Raw genomic sequence first — 27482 nt, 5'->3', positions numbered from 1 at the left:
CCTCCTGTCTTTACTAAAACATGAGCTCTCTACACACCTGAATCCATCTGTCTTTTCACCTCTGTATCCCTGGAGCCTATCAGAGGCATGTCTCTGCATGTATTAGGTGCTCTGTAAATGTTTGTTGAATGACTGAACAAGTCATGCCACCTTGAGGATTTTAGAGTTTGGAGAGGGATTGAGGGATGAGATGTACCTGTAGATTCCAAGGAGAGTAGGAAAAAAAACCCAAACCTGTGAGGTATTACCAATGCTAGTCCGCCTATTCTGGCTCAGATGATGAGTCAGGATGGGTACGGAGTGACTCTTGTGCTTTCAAAGGTTGCATGATGACCTTGCTATTCCTATCATCCATTCACTCAGCCGAGAGTTACCGAGAACTGACAGATGAAGGGCATTGCTGTAGGATCTCTGACTCACACAAAGATAGATAGATATGGTCCCCGTGAGTTTGGAGCATGTTCCCCACCACCCCCCCCCACCCCCACCCCCCGCAACATTTTACATTCAATACTTTACTGGCTGATTGACTGAATACATATATAATGCTGTGAATGCTCTGGGCAGATGGATGTGGCCCCTCTTTAAAAGATGGTGTAAAGCAACAGACAAAGGATTAATCTCAAAAATATACAAGCAACTCCTCCAGCTCAACTCCAGAAAAATAAATGACCCAATCAAAAAATGGGCCAAAGAACTCAACAGACATTTCTCCAAGGAAGACATACAGATGGCTAACAAACACATGAAAAGATGCTCAGCATCACTCATTATCAGAGAAATGCAAATCAAAACCACAATGAGGTACCATTATACGCCAGTCAGGATGGCTGCTATCCAAAAGTCTACAAGCAATAAATGCTGGAGAAGGTGTGGAGAAAAGGGAACCTTCTTACACTGTTGGTGGGAATGCAAATTAGTACAGCCACTATGGAAAACAGTGTGGAGATTTCTTAAAAAGCTGGAAATAGAACTGCCATATGACCCAGCAATCCCACTTCTGGGCATACACACCGAGGAAACCAGATCTGAAAGAGACACGTGCACCCCAATGTTCATCGCAGCACTGTTTATAATAGCCAGGACATGGAAGCCACCCAGATGCCCATCAGCAGACGAATGGATGAGGAAGCTGTGGTACATATACACCATGGAATATTACTCAGCCATTAAAAAGAATTCATTTGAATCAGTTCTAATGAGATGGATGAAACTGGAGCCCATTATACAGAGCGAAGTAAGCCAGAAAGATAAAGACCATTACAATATACTAACACATATATATGGAATTTAGAAAGATGGTAACGATAACCCTATATGCAAAACAGAAAAAGAGACTCAGATGTATAGAACAGACTTGTGGACTCTGGGAGAAGGCGACGGTGGGATGTTTCAAGAGAACAGCATTGAAACATGTATATTATCTAGGGTGAAACAGATCACCAGCCCAGGTTGGGTGCATGAGACAAGTGCTCGGGCCTGGTGCACTGGGAAGACCCAGAGGGATCGGGTGGAGAGGGAGGTGGTAGGGGGGACTGGGATGGGGAATACATGTAAATCCATGGCTAATTCATTTTAATGTATGACAAAAACTACTGTAATGATGTAAAGTAATTAGCCTCCAACTAATAAAAATAAATGGGGGGAAAAAAAAAAGTGATTCCAAACCACAAAACAGTAAGAAAATTCCTAAAAATCTTTTTTTTTTTTTTGCATGGGAAATCAAGTCAATTCTTGTTGAAATATAAAAATATTTAAAAAAATGTTTATAGCCCAAAAAATAAATAAATAAATAAAAGATGGTGTACAGTCTTACAGGGAGGACAGACATGCACCAGTATAACTAACACAGGTAAAGATGGGGCGGCTGGCCACAGAAAAATAACACAGGTAAAGACAGGGCCAGACGCAGACAAGGGACTTATTAAAGGAGCTGCATTAAGGGGAAAGAGGAGGGCCAGTTAAGGAAAGGAAGAAATAGACTGACATGGGATGGTGTCAAGGAGAAAGTGGCATTTGAGTTTAGCCCAGGAGACTGGGCAGGACTTGAATAAAATTCACTGCACATGGTTTATTCCTTGCCAGTAGAGAGTGATCACAGATTGGAGGTCTTCGTCTGTCTCCTTGATGTTTCCTTATTAAAGATCCAGTTCAAACCATCAGACACTGTAAGTAAACCTTCCTCATCTGAATTTCACTTCACATGCCCTCAGTGTTCAATTGGACTGACTCTTAAAGCCATCAGAACTCCTGCATACTTTGAAACTTATTTTTGTAAAGGCAAAGCTTTCAAACAGTTCCATGATCATTACAGTAAGGAAAAGACAAAGATATTTCAGCTGGCTTGTGACATTCATGCAACTCCTACTTGAATCCTTAGTAACAATCTTTAGAAAATCTTCTAACAATCTTTAGAAAATCATGGTCTTCAGGGAAAAAAAAGAAAAAAACTCAATGCTTCTTGATAAATCAAAAATGAAATGGAAAAACAAAAGTGCTTTAGGAAATAAAGGTAGAAATAGATCTTTAACAAGCTAGGAGTTAATTTAATATCAAAGAGACATTGAAAAACATGAGCTAGAATGTTAATATGTCATTAATTTGAAGCTCAAAACAACCAGAGAAGAATGGACTTTGTATTATAAGAAGAAAAGGCATGACCAACCTAGACAGCATATTAAGAAGCAGAGACATTACTTTGCCAACAAAGGTCCATCTAGTCAAAGCTATGGTTTTTCCAGTAGTCATGTATGGATGTGGGAGTTGGACTATAAAGAAAGCTGAGCACAGAAGAATTGATGCTTTGAACTATGGTGTTGGAGAAACCTCTTGAGAGTCCCTTGGACTGCAAGGAGATCCAACCAGTCCATCCTAAAGGAAATCAGTCCTGGGTGTTCATTGGAAGGACTGATACCGAAGCTGAAACTCCAATACTTTGGCCACCTGATGAAAAGAACTGACTCCTTGGAAAAGACCCTGATGCTGGAAAAGACTGAGGGCAGGGGGAGAAGGGGACGACAGAGGATGAGATGTTTGGATTGCATCACCGACTCAATGGACATGAGTTTGAGTAAACTCCGGTAGTTGGTGATGGACAGGGAGGCCTGGCGTGCTGCGATTCATAGGGTCACAAAGACTCGGACACGACTGAGTGGCTGAATTGAACTGAACTGATTAGAGCAAATGTTTCTTAAACTTGAGGAATTTTCAGGGAAATAATTTTTAAGTCCTCTCAGAATTTGCTCATGAATCCCAATTTGAGAAAACAATGACTTAAGAAATTCAGTTTTTTATGAAAATACCAAATGCAAATTGCCACTGTAACTTTTTTCTTCATAATTGCCAATTTAAATATTATTATCAATAAGGTGAAAATACAAAATTAAAATCTTGCAGATGCTTAAGCATCTGTGATTCCCAGTTTGAAGAACTTTAAGAAAATTACGTTTAAAGTAAATAGGATATCTAGTTGCCTAAGAAAGAGTAGTTGTCATTGTCTCTACATGATATACCGAAAAAAATAATAAAATTTAATTATACGTGGGCATAATCTATGGTACAGAGAAAATAGTAGAATCTAGGGATTCTATTTTTACTTGTTAATTTTTAATTTATATCTCACCTAACCTACTTCTCTAAAGAATCTGAGGTTGGCAAAGGCAAAATTATAAACCCTGCAAAGCAACACTGTTGCAAGAATTTTTCCTCTTACTGATTTATCGCTTTTCCACCAGAGTACATTCAACATTAAAATTTTAAAGATTACATGAAAGGATAGATTTATGCAACCATCTTTAATATCAAACACACACGAAGTAAACTCTTTGCTTAAGCAAAGACTAACGTGCAGGACTTCCCTGGTGGTCCAGTGGTTAAGAATCTGCCTGCCGATTCAGGGGACATGGGTTCAGTCCCTGGTCTGGGAAGATCCCACATGCCTCAGGACAACTCAGCCCATGGGCCACAACTACGGAAGCTCGTGCTCTAGAACCTGGGATCCTCAACAACAGAAACCCATGCCCTGCAACGAGAGAGTAACCCCTACTCACTGCAATTAGAGAAAGCCCCTGAGCACCAATGAAGGCCCAGGGCAGCCAAAAATAAATTGTTTTTAAAAGAAATAAAGGAAAAAAAGGAATAAAAAAAATTTTTTAAAGACTAATGTGAATCCTATCTAAATTATTAGATAAAAAGTTTACTGCTGGTATATTTTTGTCCCTGCAATGAGAAAATGACCACAGCTGGGAAATAATACTCCCTTTCACCAGCACCTTCTGTGTGCTGTGACCTGCTTCCTTGCCTGGTTTCCCTGCTGACTGGATGTTTGGGAAAGTCTTTAAGGGCAGTGGCCCTATGCTGTCCCTTTCTGGAAGTTCCATCTCCTCCTGGGGCCTTCGGCCCTTCAGAGACCATCTTGCCATGACCACTCAGAACCAGGCTTGGACTCCGCAGCACCCGCTTGCCCAGGGACACTCATGCCCGCTCCTCTCTGCCAACCCGCTCTCACTGTTGTCTTTATTCTTGGGCCTAGCTTTCAGCACAATCATCAGCTCGAATTTTCTTTCTGTTTTGTTTTTGTGTTCCTCGCTGTTGCCCCAAATTTAGAAGTTCTGTGCCCACTTCCCACCCAAGGAACCCCAGCCCTGGCCCCCAGTGTGACCAGAACTTTGCAGTGGCTCATTGATGTCCATCAAGTAAACAGGATGAAGCGTGGTAAGGACTCATCAAGGGCCCGGACTGTGATACACGTGGGGTATTTTGTGAGGTCTTCCAAGAGCAACATAACAGAAAAGGAAATCTGCTTCCTCTCAATGAAGTTTTGATTGATCGTTTTTGTTTCTTTTTTCTTTTCTGGCCTCATTCTGTAAAGAGAATCTGATGCTATAATCCCATAGCCCAAAATGTGTTGGAAGAATTGATTCTGATTTTACTAAAGCTGAGAGATAACCGAAGAACCCATTGACTCCGAGACCCTAGAGCGCTCCCCTTCCTGCCTCAGCTGGGAGTCAGTCCTACTCATCTCCAGGTTCTGAAGCGAAGAGAATCCAAGGGCTCACTTGTCGTGGATGCCTCACAAGCTTCTGGTCCAGCCCTGGATTGCTGCAGAATGTCAGTCCTGGTGGCCGCTGTCAGTACCAGGGTTAATTACTCCATCTTTCCATCATCACATATATTCGTCCATACATCTATTCGTCCCACAAACTGAGCCCTGCCCCATGGACTGGACATGGCTCCAACAGGCTTCTAGCCACCACAGTCCAGTGTGATGAGCGTTAGACCAAGAAAAGAGCAGGACACAGGACTTCCCTGGTGGTCCAGTGGCTAAGACTCTGCACTCCCAATGCAGGGGGCCCAGGTTCAATCCCTGGTCAGGAAACTAGATCCCACAGGCCACCCCTAACAACAGCAACAACAAATCCCGCATGTTGCAACTAAGACTTGGTGCAGCCAAATAAATAACCTTTTTATAAACATAAAGGGAGGGGTATGTGCCGTACATTATGGGAGCTCAGAAGAGCAGCTCCTAACCCAGAACCGGAGGTCAGGAACGAGATTCTGGAAGAAGATGACATTGAAACAATAGGTATTAGCAACAGCAAAGAGGGAGGAAGACGTCCAGGCAGAAGAAACAGCAGATCTGGAGGTGACAAGCTCCGTGGTGTCCTGACGCCTCTCCAGTCGGGATCATCTTGGATCGATCTTGAAAATGTCCACAGTTAAGGCCACACCCCAGGAGGAAGCTCCCTGCCATCTGGGGCCCCCCAACCAAGCATCACCTGGGTTAAATGACACTGCATCTGCAGGGACCTCTGGGTTCAGACACCTGGAATGGCTCCAGTTTGGGGGGAAGGCTGTTGTTGGCTGGAGGAGAGATGCTGTTGGAGGCCCGGGGCCAGGAACCTCGGCGCGCGTGCAGGGTGGAGAGAATCAGGGGCAGAGCCGCGCCCCCAGCCCCTGTGTGTGGTTCCCCAGGGCTCCCCTCCATGCTTTCGTAAAGTCCAGGCTTGTCACACGAGCCCCAAACACATTACCCACCTAAGGATGGGGATGGGAGAGTTTGAAGGGCCAGACTCACAGAATTCTTGGAGTCTGCCCTGGGGGACAGCAGACACCTCCCCCGTGTGGTACAAGCCTCCTTGGGAGCCGCTTCTGTGAAAGAGAAATGACCTCCGGTCACTGGGGGGCCTGCCCCCTGGGTGACCTATTTACTCTTCCCTGGGCATGGCCAGCTACATTCTTTCATGCTGGAAACTCTTTGCTGACCTGTGGCCACCTGGCCCCATGCCAGGCTGATGGATTTCAAACCCCCAGCAATGACAGATATGTCACTTAAAACAATCTCCCATCTATTAAGCTAGTTTTTTGTTTTTTTTTTTTAAGAATAGAGCACAATGCTGGCAGGAGTTTAAGGAAATAAGTACATTCATACAATGCTGGTGAGTTTGTAGTGGTTCCTCTCTTTGAGAAAAAAAAAAAAATCAGACAATATGTAACAGGAGCTAAGAATCGTGTGACCCAGTCATTCCACTTTTGGGAATATGCTGCAAGAAAATAATTCTAAGAAAAAAATAACTGAGCATTCACAAATATATGCGCAGCAACTGCGGTTCAACACAATACAAAACTGGAAACGAGCCAGGACGCACAATAGGGAAATGGCTAAGCAAATTGTGCGATAACATGGAACAGCCTATGGCCATTAACCATGACAAGTGCGGACCTTGCCAGCACGTTCAGATCTGGACGTTTAAGCCGTGATAGAATGTAAAGTGGTGTGTCCTGCTGAAGGTGATTAATTTTTTAAAGTTTGTAGGTATTCTCTAAACATTACAAGATAACCTAAAAGGAAAGAAGTTTCAGTGTTCCTTGAGTCTTTGCCTTGTAGAGCTGCTCGATTTTGTCATTTACAAAGCACATTTTTGAAAAGCCGATGTACAGATGGCTCTTTAAAAGGAAAACAAAACCCCAACCAGGGTTCAAAGGAGCCCTGGGGTCCTGTAGTGTCAGACCCCAGGCTGCTGTGTTTTTTTTAATTTTTTTAATTGGAGGATAACTACTTTACAATATTGTAACGATTTTTGCCATACATCAATATGAATCGGCCATGGGTACACATGTGTCTCCCCCCATCCTGAACCCCCCTCCCACCTCCCGCCCCACACCATGGCTCCAGGTGCCCACAGAGCATGGGTTTTGGGTGCCCTGCGTCAGGCATCAAACTCCCACTGGTTATCTGTTTTACAGATGGTAGCGTGTATGTTTCAGGGCTATTCTCTCACATCATCCCACCCTCGCCTTTTCCCAGTAAGTCCAAGAGTCTGTTCTTTACGTCTGCGTCTCCTTTGCTGCCAGGCTGCTGTCCTTAACGCTGCTTCGTCTCTGACTTGGACCTGATGGTTACACACCTGCATCAGACAGAAGGCATGCCTCTTCTTTCTCCAAGCACCACGGGCCAGCCCAGGGCAAGGAGAGCCTCTGGTCCCATTCCGGCATCAGCTGGTGCCCAGCGGGCATTCACAGGGGGCCCCTGGGCAGGAGCAGGGGAGGAATTCCTCAGCTTGATGGAGAAGCCAAGACATCTTCCTCTCCTCTGGGATGGCTGGTCTGGCCAGACTGGCATCTGCTGTGCCGGCCTATAAAGAAGCTACACGCAAGGAATCGAATGAGCGGCAACCTGGTATTGAGGATCTCTAGGGTCTAACAACTCAGAAGCTTATAGGCACCAAACTGGGTGCCTATAGGTGCAAACTGGGCCTCGGGAAATAGCTGCAATCAATTCTCTTTTCTTCATTGTATTACTACTATCCGATTCCAACCCAAAGACTGTGGTTTTGGTAAGAGCTTCATTCAGTTGTAATTATATACCACGCAATTCACACTTTTAGAGTGCACCATTCAATGGCTTCTCATGTTCTCACAGTTGTGTGGTCAACACCGCGATCAACTTAAAAACCCATGCGTACACTTTAGCCATCACCTCCTAATCCCTCATCATCCACACAGAGGACAGAAAGACCCTCACTACTCCTCACCACAGAACCAAAGCATACAGCAGGTAGGTGTGGGGGTGATGCCTGCCCACCCAGGGCACATCACCCCCTCCTCCTTCCTCACATCTACCCTCGCCTCCAGCTTGGTTCCATTAGCCACCGCTCTCCCAAGGCAGCTGTGCCCCCTGGGGGTGGGGGGGAGCCGACCAACCTCACTCTATCAGGGTGGGCCCGCCTGGACCGAGAGTAATCTTGCTCCTCCTGGTGATGGCCCCAAAACGGACTTAGGACCTGACGCTGCCCAACAGGAAGTGAGAAGCCGACTAGGGGCTCCTGTGGAAAGTTTCGTTGGCCCTAGAACAGTCTCACAGGGAGGCAGGGTCTCTTTTCTTCATCCTGCTGCAATTCGTGGAAACGCCCCACGGAGGTCAATGTTGAGGACGACAACGCAGCGATGGAAAGACCCCTGGCCCTTGGTGAAACCGTAACCCACAGAGCCCCACCTCCAGACTTCCTGTTAGGAGAAAACAAATTTGCTTGTTGTTTAAGCCAGGATTTTAGTTACTGGCGGTTTAACACATCCTGGCTGACCTGGGATGGTTAATGGGAAGGCCTGACCTTAGAATTCATAACAAGGGAAAATGCTTTGTCTACCCAGCAATACTGATTGTATACATGGAAGGGGGGCGGTGGAGGAGGAACAGAGGTTTTGTTACCAATCAAGAAATTGCTTATTAATTTTTAGATTCTATATTTTTATTGGATGGGATTAATTGCAAACCATCCAGCTTAACCCCTCAGGCCTATGGAGGTAAACAGAGACAAACAGGAACAAGAAAAGGGGTCAACCGTCATGACCGGAACTTTGGCAGAGATGCAAAGGCAGGCAGAGGGGTGGGAGAGCTTTGTAGTGGAAGAAAGGGAAGGCTTCCAGTTGGCCCTAATTGGAGGCTGCTGGCCCCAGGAAGCTGCAGGCAGGCCACTAGAAGCTGGGCATCCTTTGTCATCCGTTAGGGGTGCATGTTTGGCTTTCTGGGCTTCCCTTGTGGCTCAGATGGCAAAGAATCTGCCTGCAATGTGGGAGACCTGGGTTCGATCCCTGGGTTGGGAAGATCCCCTAGAGAAGGGAATGGCTACCCACTCCAGTATTCTGGCCTGCAGAATTCAACGGACTGTAGAGTTCGTGGGGTCACAAAGAGTCGGACACGACTGAGTGACTGTTAAGTATACCATACTTCTTTCTGGGAGGAAACTGTGTGAAAAAGAATTTATCAAAATTCCTGTGTTTGAGGGCACAAATCTCTAGCAGTACTTCAAACAGAAAAACCACTTGTACTTGAAGTTACATGCATTATGTATCCGAAGTGTTATATCAAGCGTTCGTTCGCGTATCTGACATGAATTTTGTCTTGAAGTCTTGCAGCTGCAGACAAAACAGCACACAAAATTTTACCAGCACAGTGAGATCACCAGAGAGATAAGCATTTCCAGTTACAAAATGGTACATAGTCATCACTGAGTCAATGTATTTCATCTCAGAGTTATTTGACATCACATTTGAGCAGCTCAACATAAGGAAGAACATTTAAAATGTATTTGCATGGCTCACTTGTTTATTTATACATAGAAACATAGATGTGGACCATTTTTAAAGTCTTTATTGAGTTTGTTATAATATTCCTTCTGTTTTTTATGTTTTGGGTTTTGGCTGCCAAGCATGTGGGATCTCAGCTCTCCAACCAGGGACTGAACCTCACCCCCTGCATTGGAAGGCCAAGTCTTAACCACTGGACCACCAGGGATGTCCCTACACTTTTTTTCTTAAAGCAGACCTTCTAAATTGTATCTGCTTCTCTTGGAAAACTTGGATCTGCCCCTAATATTAGTTACCCAAGTCTTGAGCAAAAGTAAAAAACCAAAAGATAGTGGGAGAAGCACACGCTTCAACTTAAAACAACAGAACAAAACGGCATAGCTATTTGTAGGTATAAAGAGTATCCCTTTTTAAATGAAAGCATAAGTTATCTATTGTTCTTGCAATTGACAACTTCACTCCTTCATGTTACCTGCCTGGCCCCTGTGAATGCTAAGTGTATCACCCCATCCACAAAAAGTATTGTGTAGGCTTAAACAGAAATAGATTCACAAATTTATGGTTACCAAAAGGGAAAGGGAGGGGGAGGGATAAGTCAGGAGGATGGTATTAACAGATACCCACCACCACATATAAAACAGATAAGCAACGAGGACTTCTGTGTAGATCAGTGAACTATAGGGCTTCCCTGGTGATTCAGTGGTAAAGAATCTGCCTGCCAACGTAGGAGATGCAGGTTTGATCCCTGTGTCGGAAAGATTCTCTGGAGAAGGAAATGGCAACCCACTCGAGTATTCTTGCCTGGGAAATCCCATGGACAGAGGAGCCTGGTGGGCTACAGTCCATGGGGTCACGAAAGAGTTGGACAGGTCTGAAGCGACTAGAACAACAGGGAACTATACTCAATACCTTGTAATAACCTCTAATGGAAAATAGCCTGAAAAAAATATATATATATATGACTGAATCACTTTGTTGTACACCTAAAACTAGCTCCATATTATAAATCATCTGTGTTTCAGTTTTTAAAAATGTGGAAGCTTGACCCAGAGGCAAACGACAGCCAAGAATGGTGGAAAAGGGGGCATGTGAGCCTCTAGCCACTGCTGATTTCTGCAGATTCCTGCTCAGGAGGGAGACGAGGGCTGAGAGGGGCAGAAGCTCGCTTATCAGATATCAGCGTGGGGAGTTAGTCATCAAATGGAAAAACAGTCTCTTAAAGTGGGGAATCAAGAACAATGACACAGAGACTTCCTGGTGGCACAACGGTTAATAATCCATGTTGCAATGCAGGGGACACAGGTTCAATCCCTGGTTGGGGAGCTGAGATCCCACATGCCTTGGAATTACTGACCCCGTGCCCCAGTGAAAGATTCCACATGACTCAACAAAGATCCTGCGGGCCACGACTGAAACCGCAGCCACGTGAGTAAATAAGCATTTAGGAATAATGACATGTGCTCACCTGAATCACATCACTTTACTTGCAAAGACGGAAATAAACGTTCTGCCTAACGACACTCATCTCTCGACATCAGGCCAGGCTGTTTCAGGAGAACGGGTCAATGGACTAGGGAATTTCTGACTTCGGTGCAGAAATCACACTTGAACGCCCCCTCCGCTGAATCTGCGCTTGGTTTCTTTAAAGTAGAGTAAAAACTTACAACTCTTGAGCATTTCAGGTGCGCATGTCAGGATTCTTCTGACTCGCCCCTCATCTGTTAAAACTGTCTCACCAACTCCCAAGATAAGAGCAGTTTTGAGTTACTCACCTTGATTGATTTTTCCAAAGTTCTCAAACTAGTTTTCATATGAATGAAGTTTATCCTCACTCAAATTGAATCAGTTCCTGTGATGTTGAACTAAAATACAAATCAATACCAAGAAAAAATGGCATAAACCGGTTAGGAAACAATTGGCACTAATTTAAGGCAATGATACCACTTAACCGGTAAGAGCCAATTGCTTAGAACAGCCTGTGGGCTGAGAGCTTGCTGCCTGTGGTGACATTCATCTGTGAACTTCCCAGAGGACCAGAAAACGTCAATTAGTCAGGCTAACGGATGATGCGATCAAAACGTTTGCTTGATGACCCTTGGGCAGGGCAGGTCTTATATTAAGTATCCAATGAGTTTCACCTAGTAGCTTACTAGCAAGTTTCTTTGAAAATGTCCACTATTAAACAGCATGTAACTTGTACACATCACTTGCCATCTTGTGATTTTTGGCAAATGAAACTGTACCCACCAAAAAGTTAATTTGTAACTTTTGGACTAATCTTTAAATTGAGACCAACCATGAAAGGAAATGGATTGGCCACCATCAAAACCACCAGATCCACCCAGATAGTCCTTCTGATTGGAGTTTCAGTTTCCTGTGCCTACAAGACATGCATGTGGTGGCATTGATGTGTTAGTATAACAGGGAAGCAAACAGAAGACACTAATCTTGAGTCCATTCTTAACTGAATTTTGTGAAATTTTTAATTGTCTTTTACTGAGCTTTTTGATTATACCTTCCACGTGACTTGCATTCGGCACATGAGACAAAGTTAAATATGCTCCCTTTTAAATGTAAGAACACGGGACTAAAAGTTTGAAGATGCCAGTGCTTTATTGCTTCCTGTTATGAGGCAAAGAAACTTTGTTTTTTTGTTTGTTTGCTTTTGTTTTTCATTTATTTTTATCAGTTGGAGGCTAATTACTTTACAATATTGTAGTGGTTTTTGCCATACGTTGACATGAATCAGCCATGGATTTACATGTGTTCCCCATCCTGATTCCCCCTCCTGCCTCCTTCTCCATCCCATCCCTCTGGGTCTTCCCAGTGCACCAGCCCTGAGCACTTGTCTCATGCATCCAACCTGGGCTGGTGATCTGTTTCACCCTTGATAGTATACTTGTTTCAATGCTATTCTCTCAGAACATCCCACCCTCACTTTCTCCCACAGAGTCCAAAAGTCTGTTCTGTACATCTGTGTCTCTTTTTCTGTTTTGCATATAGGGTTATCGTTACCATCTTTCTAAATTCCATATATATGCGTTAGTATATTGTACTGGTCTTTATCTTTCTGGCTTACTTCACTCTGTAAAAATATGGACCGCTTCATGAATTTGCATGTCCTTCTTGCTCAGGGGCCATGCTAATCTTCCCTGTATCGTTTCAATTATAGTATATGTGCTGCTGAAGCAAGCACGCAAAGAAACTTTAACAATCAGAATATCATTGACAATTTTTGCTCAAGAGTTTGTTCTCTTTCAATGGTAGGTCACAGAAACTTACCATCAACTACCTCCCTCAAAAAAGGAAATTTATCAGCACACAGAACTGGGAAGGTCTCGATGGGTCTTGCCCGCAGGTGGGCTAGACTCAGCGACCTCGGCCTGGGGCCAAGCCTCTCCCTCCCTCCCGCCTCCTGTCTGGTTCTCAAGCCTTCATCTGCCTTTGTCTCACCCGCATCACCTTCCACCCATCAGGCCCACGTTGAATGACCTTCTCCTTCCTTTTCTGCTATGTATCGACAATAGACCCACACAGCCCTGCCAAACCAAGTGAGCCCGACAGTGAATCCATCCACATTGTGAAACTAAAGGAGTTCCCTCTAAATCCATGGAAATCTATAGTGAAAGAGTTCTACCCAGCTTATTATGAGACGACCCAACCTCCCTACATAGATGAGAGTGCATAAGAAGATAATCCAATATTCATTCAGGTCAAAAGGTGAAGAGGAGTCCGTCATGGATCACAGGGACAGGGCTCCTGGGGACCAAAACTGGACCCCACGCACAGTGCAGACTCTCAGATCCTCTCTGCTGTCTGGGAAGTTCTCCAGAAATCAAGGGGCTCCCCCAAATGAGAAGAACTCAGAGAGGAAATGAGAGAAAGAAGCTGAGACTTGGAAAAACATTCAAGAGGCAAAGTTGAAATGCATTTCCAGGCCTATGTTCCAAACAAACCAGCTACAACTTTTTACTGGAAAACTGCTCTTTAGAATGATAGACGGGAATCACATAACCCCCTCCAGGGCCGCCTGGTGACCAGCGCAGTAACAAGGATGGATAATATGCCGAGATGGGGTGTATTGCTTTCCTCTGACTTCTGTAAGACATTACAGATGGCTTAGAACAATAGGGGGTTTCCCTGGTGGCTCAGCTGGTAAAGAATCCCCCTTCAATGCTGGAGACCCCGATTCCACCCTTGGATAGGGACCATTCCCTGGAGGAAGGCATGGCAGCACACTCCAATCTTCTTGCCTAGAGAATCCCATGGACAGAGGAGCCTGGCGGGCTTTCTTCCCTGGGGTCACAAAAAGATCATTAACACTTAAAACAATAGGAAGTTATCCCCCTTCAGTTCTGGGGCCGGAAGCCTGAAATCACGGTGTGGGCTGGCTGAGCGCCCTCTGGAGGCCGTGGGTGGTGGTGCGGCATTGCCTTCCTGGCATCTTCCAGCTCCTAGTGGCTGTTGGCGTCATTCGCCGCTCCGCTCTGTCTCCGACTCCACGGGGCCTTCTCCGTGTGTTTTTCTCTCCAGCCTGTGTCTCCCCTCTTTGTAAAGACTCTTGTCTTTGGATTCAAGGCACACCAGATAATGCAGGATGATCTCTTGAGAGCCTTAATTACATCTGCCAAGTAGATTTTCCAAATAAGGCCACATTCACAGGTTTGGCATGGACATTTTGTGGGAGATCACTGTTCATCCTACTAACCAAGGACTAGCCAGTTGCAAGATAAATGGAATTTCTGCTGAAACAGACGACTCTCAAAAGCTTTTGCTTTCTGGTGTTACACAGTGCAGCAGAAAATTAAAATTTAAAAACAAAAATAACCTTCCTTTTCTAATGGGTAATTAAATGCTTTTCTCTATTAGGGATAGTTTTTTTTTTTTTTTTTTTTTAATAATTTTACATGGCCACGTGTGTGAAAGAAGCCTTGGGAGAGGTGGGTTCCTGCTGGTGGGATGTGGACCTTTGCATGCTGTCACATAGATAAAATAGATCATAAAAAAGTGAAGTCACTCACAGCTGATTTCTACCAAAAATTTAGAGAAGAGCTAACACCTATCTTACTCAAACTCTTCCAGAAAATTGCAGAAGAAGGTAAACTTCCAAACTCATTCTATGAGGCCACCATCACCTTAATTTCAAAACCAGGCAAAGATTCCACAAAAAAAGAAAACTACAGGCCAATATTACTGATGAACATAGATGCAAAAATCCTTAACAAAATTCTAGCAAACAGAATCCAACAACATATTAAAAAAATCATACACCATGACCAAGTGGGCTTTATCCCAGGAATGCAAGGATTCTTTAATATCTGCAAATCAATCAATGTAATACACCACATTAACAAATTGAAAGATAAAAACCCATATGATTATCTCAATAGATGCAGAAAAAGCCTTTGACAAAATTCAACATCCATTTATGATAAAAACTCTCCAGAAAGCAGGAATAGAAGGAACATACCTCAACGTAATAAAAGCTATATATGACAAACCCACAGCAAGCATCACCCTCAATGGTGAAAAATTGAAAGCATTTCCCCTAAAATCAGGAACAAGACAAGGGTGCCCACTCTCACCACTACTATTCAACATAGTTTTGGAAGTTTTGGCCACAGCAATCAGAGCAGAAAAAGAAGTAAAAGGAATCCAGATAGGAAAAGAAGAAGTGAAACTCTAGCTGTTTGCAGATGACATGATCCTCTATATAGAAAACCCTAAAGACTCTACCAGAAAATTACTAGAGCTAATCAATGAATATAGTAAAGTTTCAGGATATAAAATTAACACACAGAAATCCCTTGCATTCCTATACACTAACAATGAGAAAACAGAAAGAGAAATTAAGGAAACAATACCATTCACCATTGCAACAAAAAGAATAAAATACTTAGGAGTATATCTACCTAAAGAAACAAAAGACCTATACATAGAAAACTATAAAACACTGATGAAAGAAATCAAAGAGGACACAAACAGATGGAGAAACATACCGTGTTCATGGATTGGAAGAATCAATATTGTGAAAATGAGGATACTACCCAAAGCAATCTATAGATTCAGTGCAATCCCTATCAAGCTACCAACGGTATTTTTCACAGAACTAGAACAAATAATTTCACAATTTGTATGGAAATACAAAAAACCTCGAATAGCCAAAGTAATCTTGAGAAAGAAGAATGGAACTGGAGGAATCAACCTGCCTGACTTCAGACTATACTACAAAGCCACAGTCATCAAGACAGTATGGTACTGGCACAAAGACAGAAATATAGATTAGTGGAACAGAATAGAAAGCCCAGAGATAAATCCACATACCTACGGACACCTTATCTTCGACAAAGGAGGCAAGAATATACAATGGAAAAAAGACAACCTCTTTAACAAGTGGTGCTGGGAAAACTGGTCAACCACTTGTAAAAGAATGAAACTAGAACACTTTCTAACACCATACACAAAAATAAACTCAAATGAATTACAGATCTAAATGTAAGACCAGAAACTATAAAACTCCTAGAGGAGAACATAGGCAAAACACTCTCCAACATAAATCTCAGCAGGATCTTCTATGACCCACCCCCTAGAATATTGGAAATAAAAGCAAAAGTAAACAAATGGGACCCAATTAAATTTAAAAGCTTTTGCACAACAAAGGAAACTATAAGCAAGGTGAAAAGACAGCCCTCAGATTGGGAGAAAATAATAGCAAACGAAGCAACAGACAAAGGATTAATCTCAAAAATATACAAGCAACTCCTCCAGCTCAATTCCAGAAAAATAAATGACCCAATCAAAAAATGGGCCAAAGAACTAAACAGACATTTCTCCAAAGACATACAGATGGCTAACAAACACATGAAAAGATGCTCAGCATCACTCATTATCAGAGAAATGCAAATCAAAACCACAATGAGGTCATTACACGCCAGTCAGGATGGCTGCTATCCAAAAGTCTACAAGCAATAAATGCTGGAGAGGGTGTGGAGAAAAGGGAACCCTCTTACACTGTTGGTGGGAATGCAAACTAGTACAGCCGCTATGGAGAACAGTGTGGAGATTTCTTAAAAAACTGGAAATAGAACTGCCATATGACCGAGCAATCCCACTTCTGGGCATACACACCGAGGAAACCATATCTGAAAGAGACACGTGTACCCCAATGTTCATCGCAGCACTGTTTATAATAGCCAGGACATGGAAGCAACCTAGATGCCCATCAGCAGACGAATGGATAAGGAAGCTGTACATATACACCATGGAATATTACTCAGCCATTAAAAAGAATTCATTTGAATCAGTTCTAATAAGATGGGTGAAACTGGAGCCCATTATACAGAGTGAAGTAAGCCAGAAAGATAAAGACCAATACAGTATACTAACGCATATATATGGAATTTAGAAAGATGGTAACGATAACCCTATATGCAAAACAGAAAAAGAGACACAGATGTACAGAACAGAATTTTGGACTCTGTGGGAGAAGGCAAGGGTGGGATGTTTTGAGAGAACAGCATCAAAACATGTATATTATCTAGGGTGAAACAGATCACCAGCCCAGGCTGCATGCATGAGACAAGTGCTCGGGCCTGGTGCACTGGGAAGACCCAGAGGAATCGGGTGGAGAGGGAGGTGGGAGGCGGGTTCGGGATGGGGAATACATGTATATCCACGGCTGATTCATGTCAATGTATGACAAAAACCACTACAATATTGTAAAGTAACTAGCCTCCAACTAATAAAAACAAATGAAAAAAAATAAAATAAAAAAGTAAAAAAAAAAAGTGAAGTCGCTCAGTTGTGTCCGACTCTTTGTGATCCCATAGGCTATAGACCACCAGGCTCCTCTGTCCATGGAATTTTCCAGGCAAGAATACTGGAGTGGGTTGCCATTTCCTTCTCCAGGGGATCTTCCCAACCCAGGGATCAAACCCAGGTCTCCTACACTGTAGGCAGACACTTTACCATCTGAGCAACCAGGGAAGTCTCCTAAAAATAGATCATAGGGAACTTCAAATTTCCACCTACCGCTCAAAACTACACCCTTTTCTTTCCTCCTGTTCAGAGACATTCCACCTTCTGTTTGCATCTATTTACAATTTTTTTCTCGTGATGAGAATCTTAAAGATCTACTCTCTTAGCAACTTTCTTTTCTTTTTTCCTTAGCAGCTTTCAAACATGATACAGTACTGTTAACTAAAGTCACTATGCTGTACATCACACCCTCAGGATTTATTTAATCAGTGAACATCTTTGGAATCAAATCATTTGATAGAGCTTTGATTATTTAAGACAAATTTATAGGAATACACTCATTTGATCAAATAACTTTAAATTATTAACTGTGTATTTAATATATATTATTCTCTGTTAATTATTAAATCCAAAACTCTGATACATAGCATAAAACTACCCTCTGAAACTGTTATATCAGCTTACACTCCCATCAGGAACATAGAAGACCTATTTCCTCACACCAGCTCTCATCAGCCTTGTTGGATAATTAAAGAAACCTAAAGATCTAGTCGTCTCAGACTTTGCTGCTACATACACGCAAAGCTGTTCATTGAAAATGTGAGGACAAAATAAATTAGCTTTCTGAGCAGTGACTAGAGATTCATGAGGTGGAAAAGCATTTTAGATGAGAGTAAAACGGGTAGCACCTCTATTTCAGGTTATCAGGGGCTTGTCTGAAATAGTTTGTAATGAATGGTTTAGGTCAATGAGAGGGTGATTCCAATTAAGGAATTTTAGCAGAGGGGAGAAGGCAACTTGAGTAAGTGAATGACCATTATTGTCTGAGATTAAAGCAGCAAACCCGTCCAATAAAGAACACATTGTTTGAAAGACCTGATTAAGTACACGTCTGAAAACAGACGTCAGCATGGAGGGGAGGGTTGTTCTAACTATAGAGACTGTGACTTACACCATGACATTGACCTTATCTTAAGTGAGTTATGATACTTTCTGGGGCTCCGCCATGAGATTTCTCACTGAGCTGACCTCACAGTGATAAGATAGTCAGAGTTCAGGTTTGTCAATGCTGTCTATCTGGGCAGACCCAGGAAAAATAATAAACGAGCAACTGTGTAAGGCTTAGATATAACCTCATTAGGAGGCCTTTGTGGTGAGATGGTGGGAAGTGGATTACAGTGACCTAGTTCTATAACACATTCTGAAATTCCCTGAGACTATTCCCAAACCAATCCTGCCTAGAATTAAAATACACATGTTACAAAGTCATTTGGTGTTTCCAGTGAAATCAGGAGCAAATCTCTACCATGCGATGCTGCGTGGATACAGAAAAGAGTCGTGGCAAAGCTCTGTGTTAGACATACCTTGGGAGCTTGGAGGGCTGTTCAAAATTCCAAGGAAGCAAACTGTTCACCCACAAAACCTAAGTTCTGCAGATAGGAAAATTAACATGTATTTAAGACCTGAAAGAAACTGAGCTGTGGGGAGGAGACGATGTTCAAATGAAAGTTAAAAATAAAACCCACCACGTGGGGACTTCCCTAGTCCAGTGGCTAAGACTCTGTATTCTCAATGCCCAGGGACCCAGGTTCAATTCCTGACCAGGGAGCTAGATTTCACATGCTGCAACTAAAGATCCTGTGTGCCGCCAACAAAGACCAGGAGCAGCCGTGTGTGTGTGTGTGTGTGTGTGTGTGTGTGTGTGTGTGTGTGTTTAAAAGAAAAACCTACCACCTGGATGGACTTGGAGGGCATTATGCAAAGTGAAATAAGTCAGGCATGAAAATACTGTATGGTTTCACTTGTATGTGAAAGCTAAAAAACACAACAAGCTAGTGAATATGACCAAAAAAAACAAGGCTGTTTGAAGGACTGAAGGAGGTCAGACATGTAGAAGTTTGAGAACAATGGCTGGTACACGGTAGGAATAAATACATGGTGTCTCTGCTGAGACAAGAAATTTTTATCAAACACCCACCATGATTCAGTGCCAGGGAGCTGGCCCCGTGTCTCAGCCTACTGGAAAATGGACAAGAAAACCCCAAGAGATGACCAGAGAAGTCACTGATGCCAGGGGAGCAAGGCAGGACACCATCCCAAGCCACTCTGGGGCAGAGGACGAGACCCAAGGAAGACTAGCCAGAGGGACCGACCCGTGTGCTAAACCCCTGCAACTGTTCAGTCGGTGAAGAAAGGAGCAGACGGGAGAGGGGAGAAGACTCCAGAGAGCAAGAGACACGTGCTGGTGGTCCTAGAAGGCGTGAGCAGGTCGTGGAGGATGCCTGGTGGCCGAGCAGACACAGCTGAAGCAGGAAGAGCACTTCTGCCATCCTTGGGGATCTGAGCTTTATCCTGAAAGCCAAGGGGAGGCCCTGGAGGATTTTAAACAAGCCCACCCCCTAAAGGGTTAACAAACCAGCATGCTGCCATCCACCCTGATCTTTATCGTGTATCTGCAAGAAAACCTATGCTTTTCTTTTGTCATCTCAAAAATACTTGTAACACTTGTCTGGGTCTTGAAGGGTGGCCCATTTCTTCCTGCAGCAGTAGTTATGATTATGCAAGGACGACCAGCTAGATAATAAATGCTTGCTCCTGTGAGATTTTTTTTCCCCCCATTTCTTTGCTCATTTTGTGCAATCGTTTCCAAAAAAGAGCCCACCGATTATGTTTCTCCTCATGTCCCTGATGTGGGATGGAGGCCCGGTGGGCCCTTGTGCTGCTTTAAGGACAAATCATGTGGCCAAGCGATGGAGTCAGCCCGAGGGTCATCCACAGATTTATTCAAGGAGATGCATTTATGGTACTAAATGGCTGGGCTAAATGGGGCCATTATCTGGCCTTTTCGCTGCTGCTATGAATGTCCCTCCAGAACATGGGTATCGTGCTTCCCGGACGTGACTTCGAGACGACATTTATGCCAGTTCCAGTCAATGCACACGCATGAGCTTGGGTCATTTCGGTCATGTTTCTTAAGCACTTAGGCACAAACTCAATGCAAGATCCTCTATTAAATGTTTCCAGGGCAATCAAAGGCAGAAAGAGAAGGAAAGAGCAGAGATTTGTTGAATATTCAATGGAGTCTAGGGGCTGAAATGCGACCCTAAATTATTCATGGCTTGAAATAAGCTGAGAAAAAAAAGTCGTAGCTCTACATCCCAGGGGCCACTTCAAAGGATACCATCTTTCTTCCGGACCTGGGGGTGCCCTCGCCACTGGAGGTGAGGGAGACGGAGCCCCCCTGAGTGGGGACCATCCAGGAGACCATCTGCCAGGAGCAAGAGGCGGACACGTCTCAAACTGAGCCCTGAGGGGCAGGCACCGCCCTCCAAATGGAAACTGTTGGCTTCTGCGGTTCATCACCCCACCCTGCAAGTACACTCCGAGACACACGGCTGCTTCTTATGAACTGTCTGTGCCAAACCCCCAAATACCTTTTCCATATGTTCTTGTTTGACTTCCCCACCTCTAAGGTTTGCCCATTAGAAACGGGAACAGATTCTGGAAAACTGTACCAACTTTGATGTATTTAACAAACTAATTGTGTACATACAGGAATAAGCAGGAGTGTACAGACATACAGAAATGAAGCAAATACCCATGCAGTTAGGAATCTCTGACATCTGAGATCTAGACATGGTTTTATGAGAAAGGGAAATGACTACTTAAAGAATTAAATTACTGCAAATTTCCACGTTCTAGGGAAAAAAGCAGTACTCACAGGAGGCAGCACAAATGCTTAAGAAAATATGTGTATGCTAAGTCGCCTCAGTTGCATCCGACTCTGTGTGACCCCATGGGCTATAGCCTTCCAGGCTCCTCTGTCCATGGGATTCTCCAGGCAAGAATACTGGAGTGGGTTGCCATGTCCTCCTCCAGGGGATCTTCCTGACCCAGGAGTCGAACCTGTGTCTTGTGTGTCCTGCATTGGCAGGCGGATTTTTTTTACCACTAGTGCCACATAAGAAAACAAAGGGGACCTTTGGGTCAGGAAAGGGGACATCCCCTGCTCACTGTCCGTGGGTTGGGATTAGGCAGGGAAGGGTGGAGAGTGAGAGAAAACCAAATTACTCTGCTTGGTAAAGAAAGGGGAGCAGGCACCGTCCTCTGGCCATTCTGGAGGAAAATGGCTTTCGGGGCCTAGGAGGTCGAAGGAGGAGCCGACGGGGAGGAAAAGAGGCGTCCTGAGAAGACGTGCTGGCAGACACCAACAAAAGAAGGACGGCCGATGAGACCGGTGGCAGGGACCCGAGCGCTGTGATGTTGGACTCCTACAGTCGGCCCTCAGCATCCACGGGAGATGGACTGCTTCCAGATGCCCTCCACTCACGGATACCAGAATCCACGGATGCTCAAGTCCCTCACATAAAATGTTGCATTACTTGCATATAACTATACACACCTTCACATTTATTAAAAATTTTTTAATTTTATATTGGAGTATAGCTGATTAACAATGTTGTGATAGTTTCAGGTGGGCAGCAAAGGGACTCAGTCATACATCTACATGGATCCACTCTCCCCCAAACCCCCCTCCCATCCAGGCGCCACGTAAGACTGAGCAGCATTCTCTGCTCTACAGTAGGTCCTTGTTGGTGATCCATTTTAAATACAGCAGTGCGTACGTATTGATCCCGATCGTCTCTAGTTTCTTTACAATACCTAATACAGTGTAAATGCCACCTAAACAGGTGCAAATATTATGTTCCTGGCATGGCAAATGCCAGCTTTGCTTTTTTGCAACTTTCTGAATTTAAAAATATATGTATTTTCCATCTGTAATTAGTTGAACCCACAAACTCAGAACCCATGGATACAGAGGGCAGAGTATAGCAGCAAGTCTTTGCCTGTTTGAGCAGTGATGTCAGGGTCTTCTTAGGCCCTAAATGTTCATCAGATTCTAGCTCAGCTTGTGCTCTGAGGAATGAGAGAAGGGTGTGTTTAGGGTGGACAGAGCTGCCTTAGGAAGCAAAAAGAGGGACAGATCGCTCAGATTCAATAAAAGCAGGAATTTGTACCAACAGACGACTGTGGGAATACAGCCCATAAACCCCCTCCCCCCAGCTCTGGGGGAGTCCTTAGAAATCTCAGTAAAGCCATGAACGTTCTAGAGCCAGAGCTTGGCATAGGGCCTCTATCAAGTCTGTTTGGATATGAAAGAAAAAGGGAGATCTGCAAAAGCCTGGAGAACATAGAAGCATCCAGGCAGCTGACACTGATGACAATTCCACATAATTACGTGTATGGATCAAAAGCAAAGAAACCCTGGTGATTCATCATTTCCTGATTTGCTGCTCTGACTTCTTCATTGGGCACCAACTCAACCTATGGCCCGTGATGCCATGTTATTTCTTTGGCTTTTCCAAAAGCCTTTTCAGTGTTGTTGTTGTGGGTGTTTTTGCCTGCTAGAGAGAGAGACTCTAGTAGACACAATTCCTTCTTTTTAATTCCTTCAATTAATGATGTGCTTGTTTCTCATGTTCTCTAATTGAAGCCATTTTTCCTCCTTTCACAAGCAAAGCACAGAATTGCCCTGCATATGAAGAAAGGCCAAATGGGAATGAACAATTACATTGTTTTCAAAATGGAAGTGATTTTCTTGGCTTCTCACACTATAAAAGGAGCTTTCTAAAAAAGAAGCTTTTTAAAAATCAGACAGTACAGAAAGCTAAAGAGAAAAATAAAAACACCTGATTTCCTACCACAGAGCTTTTTATTTTGCAAAAACTCCATAATAGATGGCGCTGCTGCTGTGCTGTCCAACTCTCTGCGACCCCATGGACGGTAGCCCACCAGTCTCCTCTGTCCATGAGCTTTCCCAGGCAAGAACACTAGAGTGGGTTACCACTGTCCTCCTCCAGGGGATCTTCCCAACCCAGGGATTGAACCCATGTCTCCTGCACTGGCAAGCGGATTCTTTACCACTGAGCCACCTGGGAAGCCCAGGAGATGGTGCACAGTTGTGCAGCCAGCTTCGTTTCTTTCTTGTTCTATATGGTGAATATCTCTCTATGTCAATGAATGTGGAGCATCATTTTAAGCAGCTGTATAGTATTCTGTTGGATAGTGTCCCGTCATTTATTTCACCAGTCTCTCATTTACAGACAGTTTAGAAGCAATGAAGAGATAAATGGCCTTTTATCAACATTTTGCATGCTTGTCTAACTGCTTCCTGGGGATACATCCTAGAAATGTGAGGTAGTGACTAATTTCTTTAATGCATGTATTCAATACCTACTATCGCACATTTCTGTTGGCACTAATAGAGCAATAATCTAGACCAGCAAGGTCCCTCCTTCAGAGTTGTTAGTCTGGTAGAAAATTTAAATATTAATTAAACAAGGAATTCAAATAAAGTTCGATGAGTATTTTCATGGGGAAAGTACAGAGTATTCTGGCTCAAAGGAAATGCACTTTAAAAAGGCTCTTGCTACATCTTAGCTAACTGCTCCCTGAGCAAACTTATGTAAATATACCCTCCCCTAGAAGATTTGCAAGCACCTTACTTCCATAGGCAACCCTATAAACCCACATTCATTTTCGTCTTGACCCATCCCAAAGGTCAAAGCTGCTCTCTTGACTGAGCTCACGGTACAGGCATTATGTAAATGGGTCTCTGGTTACTTTTCTATTGTCCTGTCCATTTGTTAAAAGACATTTAGCAACACTACCTTCATGTGAGCGTGGTTTCAGAAGCTGATTGCTTAATTTCCCAAAGATATGCTTCAATTTTCAGACTCAGGCAAACTGTTCAGAAGCTGAGGCTGGTCCCCAGCCTCCCAGACCCCTGTGCTTCAAGGCCTGCAACCCTCGGTGTTTCTGTCCATCCACATGGGGCTGGATGTCCATCCAGCCTGATTTTTCCTGAATAGCACCCACCACTGCCTTGGAGAGCTCAGAGGACTTCTCATTAACACATACCTATTCTTGATTCTTTCTGTACAAAATGTGGAGGACATGCAGAAGGCTTTGGGTCAGTGGAAAGAGGGAACAAAAAAGATGAAAGACTTCTAAGTAATGATTCAATCCAGAAGAACCTGGGGAAGTTCACAAATCCCACAATATGCTTATATAGAGTATTCACTAGGCTATAGGCTTTCTCATCATTTCTGTTCTACAAATCAGTCTGAAATCTCAAATACCATTCATTCATTCACTCAGCCGCTACTGAGGCTCTGCAGGGCCTCTGAGCCTGAAGATAGAATGTGTGATTGTATGAACATCACAGATTATCAAGGGTTTCAGCTACTGTTACATTAGAGGACCTGCAGACTTGGAAAGTCATCTTACAGCAGGTGGGGTTGGCAGGTTCCCCTGGGAGGTGGACAGCTCATTGTACAGGTCTTGAGGGTCTATCTGGTGAACCCCTCACGTGGAAAACTGGACCTGAGTGGCAGAGGATGTGGGGAGGGGGGCCTTCCTCAGGGTCAAGGAGGACACAGCTCCCAGGTGACCTGAATTAAGGAGGCACCCATCACATGAGGATGGCCCTGGTGCCTGTAGAGTTGCACCATCCTAGGGAGTAAGGCTATCATCATGGTAGGACCAGAATCTGTTTTGGGGGGATTTCACTGGTGGTCCAGTGGTTAAGACTCCAAACTCCCAACACAGAGGGCATGGGTTCAACCCCTGGTCAGGGAACTAAGATTCCCCATGCCATGTGGTGTGGTTAAAAATAAACAATAATAATAAATGTTTAAGAAAAGAAGGGGACTTCCCTGGTGGCCCAATGGTTAAGACTCCACCTTCCAATGCCAGGGGTCATGGGTTCAGCCCCTGGTTGGGGAACTAAAGTCCCACATGCCTTGGGGTGCAGCCAAAAATTAAAGGAAAAAAGAGAAAAGCACTGATATGAGACTTCCCTGGTGGAGCAGTGGTTAAGACTCCTTCTGGAGGAGCTAAGAGCTGGCATGTTTCACAGCCAAAAAACGGAAACATAAAATAAACAACATTGTAACAAATTCAATACTGATTTTTTTAAAATGGTTCACATAAAAAAAAACTTTAAAAATTAAAAAAAAAAGAAATCCATCTTTGGGAAATCTGACTTTTGCATACCACTGATATTTCCTGGAGCATTTTTCTCCCCACTGTTCCTTGTCAACACACTTTGAAAAATACCAGCTTGTCTCCTTTGTACTAAGAGTCACAAGAAAGGGAACTTCTGTGTGTGCTCAGGGAGGACTTTTCTTTCAGGAGGTTGGAGGGGCTCACCCCTGGGCACAGTCAGAATGAGCAGAAGAATCAAAGTCACGTGACCACAAGGGGATTTTTTTTTTTTTTACCTTTCTCTGCACAAAAATATTCTTCTGCTGCCTTTTTGTCTTCTTTTCTGCCTTCTCCTTCTTTTTTGGTCTCCCTCCTCCCCCACCATCCCTTTCTAACTTCCCTGGTGGGTCAGTGGTGAAGAATCTGCCTGCCAATGCAGGAGATGTGGGTTCTATCCCTGGGTCAGAAAGATCCCCTGGAGAAGGAAATGACAACCCACTCCAGTATTCTTGCCTTGAGAATTCCTTGGACAGAGGAGCCTGGTGGGATACAGTCCATGAGGTCTCGAAGAATCAGGTACAACTTAGCAATTAAACACCACACCGCACCACCCCTTTCTAACCCACAGCTCAGTGACCAGCTGAGAAACAGCCAGACTTCTTGAGACCCCATCAAGAAAGGATGCAGAACAAGAAGCCAGACCTTGCCCCCGGGGGCTGCCACCAAAGGGAATCACCCACTGACATTTTGGAAAGGGAGCCATGATTATTGATTTGACAGTAGCCCTTCCTGAGTTTTTACACTTCAGTGGAAGAATAATATCACCCTTTGATTTAATTATAGTGGAGCTTTGTTCTTTCCATGCAAGAAACCCTTTGCGACAGGGCCCAGTGAAAAAATACAGAGGTTGTTCTGAGCCGCCCTGATAACTAGAACCAGGAGTCACATTGAAAGGCAGTGTCTCTGGCTTTTAATTACTTTCAATACGGTTCCTGTGTTATTGTATTTCTCTTATGTTTTTGGAAATGAATTTTTCACGGATGATTGGGTTTTTTTGTGCTCTCCCTCCTGACAGGAAAGATTTGGGTCTTTGTCTGCACAGGAACCATACAGCGCGCCTGAGCCTGAAGCCAATCGATGCAAAGGATACACCTAACCCTGGACCAGTGGTTCGCCGGACGGGCAGAACGCCCACTGCCAATCGGACCGGTGCTGGGGGTGAGTAGCTGAGACAAATCAAACTCAGGTCCAGAATCTGGTGTCAGTGCTGGAAACAAATGGCTGGGATTTGGAGAAGAAAACAAATTCAATTGTGTGTGAGTTACGGTAACTCAGCTGTCCTCATTATCAGTTTGTTGACTTTTATTTTTAGACTTTTAAAGTCTTCCCATTGTTCGCCCCTCGGGGCACACGGATGGTGGCTATAAAGTTACACAATCAGCATGCTGACAACAGCCAAAAAGAGAGAACCAGCTCCCGAAATTGTTCCAAACCAATTGCACTGTCCCTTCCTCACAGATCAAATCCAAAGTAAATACGCAGATTCTTTGCTCTCGGTCTCCAAAGAATACACATCAGACCCGGGAGGCTGGCAGGACCACTGAAGTCTGGGACTGGAACTGAACCTACAAGACAGCAACAGGAGATCTAAGCCCTCCTCCAAAAAGAGCTGGTTGACTGCTGAAGGCTCAAAGCTGAGTCTTAGGCCAGGGAACCAGAGAATAATGGAGGCCAGAGGGGAGTCAGAGGCCCTGGAATGGGTCCAGAACCTACCAGCTATGCAATCTAGAAAAAAAAAAAAGCGAAGACTGGGGAGGCAGAGGGTGACTGGCCAGTCATCCACAGCACTTTTATTGGGTCCAAATGCTAGGACTCATTGTAAGCACGGTGGATACACCTGTCAGTGGTAGAGACAGAAGCCCTGCTTCCTT

At 44.0% G+C, this 27482-nt stretch overlaps 2 non-coding genes across 2 annotated transcripts; one reads left to right on the top strand and one right to left on the bottom strand.

Moving 5' to 3' along the window:
* Window positions 1–5304: 5304 nt before the first annotated feature.
* Window positions 5305–5377, top strand: TRNAG-CCC (transfer RNA glycine (anticodon CCC)). The gene has a single exon. It is a non-coding gene; the product is annotated as a tRNA-Gly (tRNA).
* Window positions 5378–12674: 7297 nt separating this feature from the next.
* LOC139032669 (U6 spliceosomal RNA) lies at window positions 12675–12781 on the bottom strand. Its single transcript, XR_011485248.1, has one exon. It is a non-coding gene; the product is annotated as a U6 spliceosomal RNA (small nuclear RNA).
* Between the last annotated feature and the right edge of the window lie 14701 nt (window positions 12782–27482).

Source organism: Odocoileus virginianus, chromosome 32, assembly GCF_023699985.2.
Source record: "Odocoileus virginianus isolate 20LAN1187 ecotype Illinois chromosome 32, Ovbor_1.2, whole genome shotgun sequence".
NCBI classification, from domain to species: Eukaryota; Metazoa; Chordata; class Mammalia; order Artiodactyla; family Cervidae; genus Odocoileus; species Odocoileus virginianus.
This window is presented reverse-complemented; position numbering and strand designations above follow the sequence as displayed.